Source organism: Adiantum capillus-veneris, chromosome 17, assembly GCF_014529385.1.
Source record: "Adiantum capillus-veneris isolate H3 chromosome 17, ASM1452938v2, whole genome shotgun sequence".
Lineage (NCBI taxonomy): Eukaryota > Viridiplantae > Streptophyta > Polypodiopsida > Polypodiales > Pteridaceae > Adiantum > Adiantum capillus-veneris.
This window is the reverse complement of record NC_140947.1, coordinates 9,348,188-9,357,219: the sequence shown is the minus strand read 5'-3', so window position 1 is coordinate 9,357,219 and position 9,032 is coordinate 9,348,188. Positions and strand designations below refer to the sequence as shown.

The 9,032-nt window shown below is 45.3% G+C and overlaps 1 pseudogene across 1 annotated transcript; it reads left to right on the top strand.

Annotated features, from left to right (window-relative positions):
- Window positions 1-264: 264 nt before the first annotated feature.
- LOC147436781 (uncharacterized) lies at window positions 265-2,865 on the top strand (annotated as a pseudogene). Its single transcript, XR_015184757.1, has 2 exons — window positions 265-1,626; window positions 1,718-2,865. The product of XR_015184757.1 is annotated as an uncharacterized LOC147436781 (transcript).
- Window positions 2,866-9,032: the final 6,167 nt, after the last annotated feature.

Here is a 9,032-nt window from a genome sequence, read left to right as displayed (position 1 = left end):
GATGGAAGCTTGTGGGAAAACGTGGTCTGCCAATGATCTTGAGGAGTCTGAGGGATGGTTGGGTTTGGGCTTGGACATTAGTTGTTTGCAGATTGTGTATCTGAAAGTGTGTTTGCTAGGGGATAGGGATGTTGTGAGATCACTGAGCTATATAGAGGCATCGAGTTTATGTGTTGGTGGTTTTTCCATTTCCCCCTTTCCATCTTGTGGTGCCCCCACAGAGGACCTACTGATTGCTTCCTAATAAGGTCTTCTTGAGTCAAGATGAAGTAGGAGTTTGGTCCGTTGTTGAAAGGAGATGAAGATGCAGATGATTAGCTTGCCGATTTTGAGCTGTTCATGCTGACAGTATTGCGGATGCCAAGTGACGAAGCAAAGCTCCAAACTCTACCCTTGGTGCTGCGAGGTAAAGCAAAGGTTTGGTTTGATGGCTTGGAAGATGTACACAAGCAGAATTGGCTCGGATTTTGCGAACAATTCTTACAAAGATATCGAAAGGTGGTGTCGCCTGCAGAAGCAGATGCGAAGATCAAAGGTTTGCAGCAGGACGTAAGAGCAAATTTTGATGCTTTTGTTGATAAATTTGAAGCTTTTTGGAGGGATTTGGCGGCTGCTACCCAAGCAACCAATGCAGGATATTTGAAGCTCGAAAGGTTTCTATCATGCTTGCATCCCTATGTTCGTGAGAGAGTCGATTATGAAGATCCAATCACTTATGATGAAGCCGTTAGAGTTGCCAGAGCAAAGAGTCGAAAGATGAAGAAGAAGATGGAAGCAGGATTGCTAGAGTCGGCAGTCATGGTAGCAAGTGGACCTAAGCCCAAGTAGATCAATGAGCATCAAGAGGTAAAATCCCTTTCTTTTCTTGATATGCATTTGATCAAAGCACGTGAAGCTGATGCCAGGCTAGAAGAGGTAGAAGAAGTGCCAACCAGGGCTCAAAAGGTGCAGAGAGGTATATTCAGGGTGCCACATAGCTTGCTTCCTCAAGAGAGCGAGGTCGTAAAAGTTTTTCAAGAAGAGGTGCCAGTTCTAGAGCTAGCGACGAGGCTGACAGCCAAGGTGCAAGAATTGACAAGTGCAGAAAAGGAGTCCGACAGCTCTCAAAGCTCTAGCAGTGCTTTGGACACAGATAGCATGTGGGAGACTGAATCCCGGTCTTCTAGGTACGAAACTTATGATGTTTTTCATGTAGATGAAGTGGAGAACAATGTATGCGAGTTGTCTGCCAGCCAGCTAAAGATCGAAGAGCAGTACAGTGTTGCACCTTGTGTGAATCTGCCAGTCGAGCAGCCCAATCTTGTGTCATGTGATGGTGAGTCCCTATTGAAGGAAGAGGTATGGTTTGATGGTGTATTAGATCTAATTAAAGAGCAGGTTTTTGAGGATGACTTGCAGGAGATAGAAGCAGAAGCGGAGGTATGTTCGGTTCATTTGTCTATGCAGGGGGTGGGGCAACCTTGCCTTGGTGAGCATGTTGAGGTGCACGGTGAAGTTTCAGGGTTTGTGTGTGTCCGTGGAGAGTTAGCTCCGGCAGATGACTCTATGGAAGCTGATACAGGTGTAGCCTATGAGAGTGAGTCTCCATGCAACGAGGAAGGTGTCGCCAACCTTGCAGGTGATGAGGTATTTGAAAAACAGGTTATATCTCTAGCAGGTCATGTTCTTGAGTATGAGAAGGGGGCCTTGGTGCCGTTTACAGAGGATTTGGATGCAGGTATGCAAAGGGATCAAGTTTGCTTGGCTATGCAACAAGTGGAGGCAAATAGCAGGGTCTTGCTATTTAATGGGATGCTATGGATACATGTGTAATGGGAGGTTGCTTTACAGGTGTCTTTGTGTCAGTGGCGAGGCTTTCTTGAAGAAGACTATGCTATTGAGGGTTCTATAGCAGATGGCATGATAGCGGTTTATGGTACAGGTGCTTCAAGTGACCAAAGGTATGCTTATGGTTGGCAGAGAGACTTATGGATGCAGGATGACGAAGCTCCATGCTATGAAGAGCCGGAAGGGTGGAATGTCTATTGGCCTACAGGTGCAAAGGAAGACTTGAAGATGCATGCTTTACAAGTGGATGGCCAAGGCCAGTGCTTTGTATTTGATCCAGGCAGACTCTATGCCGTGGTTGGGGAGGCTTCGAGCTTTCCATTGACCCTGGTGGGTGATGCAATAGCAGATGCTCTTCTCTCTATATCTATCCTATCTATATAGCCACTATCATTTTTCTTCTGCACTCTATAGCTCTATTTTATATCATTCTCTCTATACATACTTATTTTACCCAAATAATACTGTGGTTGAGCATGAATGCTCAACGAGGGGGTGGGCAATGATGGTACAGCCAAACTGTGTCGATCTATGGAAGTGCAGGAAGTCGAGGCATGGTAGTTTGCAAGCAGATGGCAAAGCGTTGCAGTGGCTATTTGATGCAAGATATGGTCGGCATTGTCGTGATTTGTATGTCCAATGTGGATTTAAGCAGACCAACAGGGGTCTTCAAGCTCAGCCACTTGGGTCTCTTAAAGTCTCTTGCAGAGAGGCTCCATGCAATGTATGTTGAGTGCTTGCCCCGCTTGGACAAGGTCCGAGTTTTGATGATACTCGGAGATGGATGGATAACAGTTTATGATCATGAGGCCGGTTGCACGAAAAGTGAGCCTCGGGCTTGCTTCTGATCATTGACAACACGGCGAGAAGCTAGTCGCATTTTTTATGAGGGGTGGAGTTCAAGCTTCGAAGGGTGTGCAGGCGGAAAGGTTGAAGGAGGTATTCGAAGGTCGGCTATGTATGGCGTGTGCAAGGGGGCCAAGCCCAAAATCTTTTTAAAAAAGCTCTTAATATATATATATATATATAAAAATAAAAGGTATTGCAGTTGTCTGCAGTCAGCGAGCAAGGCGAGGGAAGGAGGCGCCATCTGTGGCCATGCATGGAGAGATAGCCGCCACTTGGAGTCTGCATGCGGGGAGGGCGCAGCAGTTGTATAAGAGGAGAAGTCGGCCAGTTTGCAAGGAGGCGAGTTTACAGAGGCAGCGACCAATAGCGAGGTCGCTATTGGCCGGCTACAGAGGTGGAGGTTGGAAGGCACGAGGTGGTGCCACACGGTATGCAAGAGAAGGTGGAAGGCCGAGGGCATGCAGGCGGGCCAGTAGTGGTGGGCCTGAGCATTGGAGGTCACCGGGTCACCAAGGACCGGTATGCGGGGAGGGCGCAGCAGTTGTATAAGAGGAGAAGTCGGCCAGTTTGCAAGGAGGCGAGTTTACAGAGGCAGCGACCAATAGCGAGGTCGCTATTGGCCGGCTACAGAGGTGGAGGTTGGAAGGCACGAGGTGGTGCCACACGGTATGCAAGAGAAGGTGGAAGGCCGAGGGCATGCAGGCGGGCCAGTAGTGGTGGGCCTGAGCATTGGAGGTCACCGGGTCACCAAGGACCGGTAGAGGAGGTGGGGCGCCATTGCAGCAAGGCCGCCAAGTGCTGAGAGTAAGTTGAAGGAAGGAAGGGTCGCCATTTGGTGGGTTGCAGGTGACGGGAGTGGAGCTTGTGAAAAGCCGCCAGAGCTACAAGGCAGGGGTTCAGGCTTAGTTGAAGGTATCCAGCTAGGGGCTCGAGGTTGCAGGAAGGAGGGGCCGTCATGGGCTGCTGAGAGAGAGGAGCGCCATCAGGGGTGTTGTCTTCATTGCAGAGCAAGGTTTAAGGGCTGCTGCATATGGAGGGAGAGCCGTAAGAAGGGGATGGGAGTCGGAGGAAGAACATCAATTGTAGGGCTGGCTATGTGCAAGGTTGAAGAAGGGCACCATGTCAAGAGCGACATCATCATTTGTAAAAGCATCCACTGAACTTCAAGTTAATCACAACCTAATTTTTTATGTTCTTCTCTACCCATTTGCATCATTGATTATATTATCGGATGTGTATGTGACTTGTTTTTGTACAAGCAAGGGGTGTGCAAAGGGCTACAAAAATCTTGTGGTATGTCGAATGTATTGAGTGAGTGAGTGTTATCTGTATGGTTGTGATATATGTCTTGAGGATGGAAGCTTGTGGGCAAACGTGAGTCTACCAATGATCTTGAGGTGTCTGAGGGATGGTCAGGTTTGGGCTTGGACATTAGTTGTTTGCAGATTGTGTATCTGAAAGTGTGTTTGCTAGGGGATAGGGGTGCTGTGAGATCAGTGAGCTATATAGAGGCATCGAGTTTATGTGTTGGTGGTTTTTCCATTTCCCCCTTTCGAACGTGCAGTTTATTTGTTGTGGAGCACAAATGTATTGAATGTTGGTGTATTTCAATGCTTTGTCGCGTGATTTTGTTTAATATAAAAGTTTTAAGTTATTTTGACATTAATTTAAGTGCTTTTAAAAAAGGGACTTTGGGTATATAAGTGGCTTTCTAGTTTTTAAACTTTATTTCTCACATTCACAAAATTCTAGCTCTAACCTCTCTTCGCATCTTCTTCGCGAACGAACCCATGGCAACGTCTATTGATGCACTTCTCACACAATTAGAAAGGGTAGGACTTGCAAATCGAGCACATGAACTACTCAGTGTATTCAAGGGGACAATTGACATGCAGGCCACTACCAACCTTCATGCAGAGGCATTCAGTAGATTTTTTGACTACATGGCACAGCACATGGAGGAATATGCCATAATCTTTGAGGGATCCAACACGGCGTGGTTGCCAGTGGATTTCTTGAAGCATCTCTATGCGGCTGACAGAAATTCTGGTTTTTCTTGTTGAGTTTTATTAAATGCATCACGGAACGAGACTTCAAGACTGAGGATGAGGATGATCTCATGGATTTGGGCATGGGGTGCATAGGCACCCAATTTATTTCATGGGATATGGTTCTAACATTACTTGTGCCTGAGGGCATGGACAAGGGAAAATCAAAGGAAAAGGTCAACCAAAGCCCTCCTGTGACCATTGTGGAGGAATCAAATGAAGTTATCGAAGAGATAGATGAGCAGGCCAAAGCATCTATGGCACTCGTACTCATGCAAGATCCCAGCACCACTCAGGAGGAAGATCGAATGATAGAGGGAGATGAGGTGTTGGAAGAAATCCTGGACCTCCAAATTCTCACTTTGCATCCAGTGGTGGTGGATGATTGTCACTTTCTGTTCCTTGACGACATTGCCAAAACGTTAGGACTCAGAGAAGATGAGTCACTTGCAGTGCTTGCTATCTATGCGGTCATGAAGGATCCCAGTGGGAAGGAAGAGAGTCAATTTTCAAATTGATTTCGAAGACCAAGATCTCTCAGCAAGCCTCTCCTTCCTCCCTAGTGAAAACTAACAACAGTTGGTGCAAGCAGTAGCAAGTACACTAATAGAAATAAAACCATGTGCCTCTTTCTATGAAAGCGTACCAGAGAGCGCATTTCATCCACACAAACCACTGATTGCAATTGGTAGAGATGATCGATCTAGCATCAATATATCTTGCAAAGAAAAATCTTGAAGAGGGATGAAAAAACTGAGGTAAATAAATCTAAACATGGTAGAATTTCTAGTATTCCTTACTACAAGTGTTAATATCAATTAAAATGCTTTGCAGACGGCTTATCATGTTGATAAGTTCACAATGCGTACTGGAGGCTCGTGCAACGTCTCCACGGGTAGAGATAGTTCTCTTTGGCACTACCTGAGCCATCTGGAGCCATCGATTCTTAGAGTTGCTCACACAAAGTTCTCCAAGAATGGTTTTGCAGAGCTGCTAAAGTGTAAAGCATTAAGTGGCATACTTGCTGAAGATTCTCTCACCTTAAACGCTCATAAATGTATATTGGTGGATCGAGAGGCAGCATTGTATCCCTTTACAGGCAAACACCAGGCTCGGTCCTCTCCCACTAAATGTTTTTGTCAATGATTTTTGTCACCATTCAGTACTTGTTTTTTTATTCATATTGTCCAATAATTTCCATTTTCGCCCGCCAGGGCACACACATGCACAGAACCTCGAACATGCAGGCACCGAGCGGCTGGGAGGAGTGTCTCGGAGATAATTTTGCAAAACGGGGCGACGGGGGGGCGTACGAGCTCAAGAAGGGCATGTGACGCATCGACGGCGATGGGCGGGGTCGGAGGGTGCAAAAAAATCCCCTGTACGCCAATAATTTTTGCACATTGCTTGGCTCTCTGAGGGATTTTTGAAGGCTTTGAGCTCCCAGCCTTTGCTTGTTGGGTGGCTTGAGCTCTATCTTCTGCCGCCTTCTTCTCTGCCTCTGCTCGTGCTTGTAAGTTGGCCAAATGAGCTCTCTTGGCCTCAGCTCTCTACCTTTCCTCCTGCTCTCTCTGTCTTCTCTGCTCTTCTCGTGCTGCTAGGGCTTTCTTTTCAGCTGCCTCCTTCTTTTCCCTCTCCCTTTGTCTTTTCCTCCTCTTGGACTCTTTTTCTTAGATACCGGATCGCCTGGTATTACCTTGATTACTCTCTCTTTGATTCGCAATGAAAACTTTCGCGGTGTAGTATGTGGGGTGGCCTGAGCACCAGTGGTTGTGGCAGGAGGCGATGGCAGTGGATTTTGAAGCGGACCTAGATATACCTGTTCTGTTTCTTGTGTTGCTCTGTGAATAGGTGAAATTGGTGGGGGATCTAGAAGAAGTGTACGAGTGGGATGGGTTAAATCATCAAGACCTCCAAATATGTGTCGCATGTTGCTTTGATCATCTGGATTTGATGGTTGGGGAGGCTCTTGGGTGTTTGGAGCAGGCTAGGGCACTGGGTTATCCACTTGTGGTCAAGGATGTGGATTTGAAGCCGTGGATTCTGCATGGATTTTCGGCTGCGGATTTTCTGCGGTGTGTGGTTGTGGTGGTATTGTGCGTAGTGCCAACCTACTCGTGTGAATTGTCCCTGTGGTGCAAGATGTGAGTGTGTGTGCGTTTGTGCTCGAGTGGATCTTCTAGAATGTGCAAACAAGAAATGAACTTCAAGTTATGAGTTTTGACTTATATAGTACTAAGTTTTTTTAAAAAAAACTTTAAAACTCGATAATACTATTAAAAATCCAAAATTGTCGAAATTTGTTACATGAAACCACCGACTGATTGGGCATCAACAAATCACATGGTATTACAATGTAAGCTTAATATGGGAATGGTTAGTGTCAGAAATTTATTGATTTTCCACCCAACGTCTGCCATTTCGTCGCCTTGTCGCCAACCACCGTCAAAATTGATCTTTTGCACTAGAAGCATGATATGATTGCGATCGCCTTACGCTAACCACTTTCTCTATTCTGCATTTCAAGCTTCTTTGCACTCTAGTCTTCTTCCTTTCTCTTCCCGCTAAAACTCTATAGAACCAATTGAACATTTCATGCAGGGCATTGCTCTTTTTCCTCCCACCTCCATGCCTTGTATTTTAAAATACATTGCTTTTGCTTGATAGTGTGAGCGCTCCATTCCTTGGCTACTCCAGATGCCCAATGAGCCGAATGTGTTGAGAAAAAATGAGTTATGAGCAAAAGGAATATGCTGCAAAAATATAAACCTTTAGTTCAAACACTGATGTTTTTTTTTAATCCAAAGACAAAGTGTTCAATCCACCATGTAATGTGTTATGTGTGTCTTCCCCCAAGCATCCACCATTTGCACTGTGAAACTATTGATTACAAACTTTAAAGTGGATATCTCAGCAGAAGTTAGATTTGTCTTTTTAAGCAAACGAAAAATATCATCCACAGACTACCACATACGAGCACGCTTAATTCCTAGGGCTGCTTTGTTACCTCTGTAGTAGGCGGTAATGTCACACACCTTTTTCCACAATTGACTCATTGGGACTTTGAGAGTTAGAATAGTCTGAAAGCATATGCTTAGCTTTACTGCCACCCATACATATTTTATTAGGACGATCCCGTGTACTTCCAGATGCCTTCCTATCCTTTGATAGCTCTACTGCACCGCCATGAAGGCCAATGCTTGATAGAATAGATTCAAGTTCTCTGATACACTCTTCCCTTCTTTCTGCAGGCTCCATATTCCAAGCATAATTAATATGGAGCATCATCAACTTGTCAAGAATTCGTAGACAGGCATGAAGAGTGTACACATGCACATTTATCAGAGGAATCGGTAGAATAGAATTCCAATTTGGATCATCCATGTCTCGATTAGGGGGTACACCCTGGTTACAACTAAGGATACCTTGAAACCATTATTGGAGTGCTTTACCCACTGTTTGTGTAGTGCACTACAAGAGGTTGTGTGCTCTTGTGACGCTCTTAGCGACGGAAATACACTGGGTTTTTATACCCCCCGGCGTCGCTATAACCGTCGCTGAAAGCGTCGCTACGAGAGCGTCGCTATCTGCGTCGCTATAGGCGTCGCTATAGACGTCGCTATGAGCGTCGCTATATAGCGACGCTCATAGCGACGCCTATAGCGACGAAGATAGCGACGCTCTCACAGAAGAGTATAGCGACGCATATAGCCACGCTACAGAGCCATAAATAGCGACGCTTATAGCGACGCCTGAGAGAATATTTTTTTGGTGGCAGGGCATTGAATGCCCTGCCACCCATCAACCATATTGTACTTGATTCACTTTTTAAAAAAAGTGCAAAGGTAAATAATAGACCCAAAATAGTCACCCACAAGACGCATTGTTTGCAAAATTGACAATTGTACACATCATAGACAAACTGAATTGATTGGCAAATGTAATAATGACAATTGTACAACATCATAGGCATAAAGAATTGATTGGCAAAAGGAATTGCGGTGACAAATGTAATAATATACATGGTTCAAAAAGACGTATAAAATCCGTCTCATGATACATAAGCTATGAGAAACCCTAAACTAATGCTATCTAGCTACGGCTAAACTGACGTCGTCTAATCAGACGTCTCATCGCGTCCAAGCGGCGTATCTGTCGGATTCTGCAAAAAAAGACAATAAGACAGTTTTCAGTAAATATAAACATATAACGACATTTATAAAACAATACAAAAAATAAAAAAGAGTAAACCCTAATACTAACCATGCCGCCGCGAGAACTGAGAATGTCCATCAGGGCGTTTAAGCC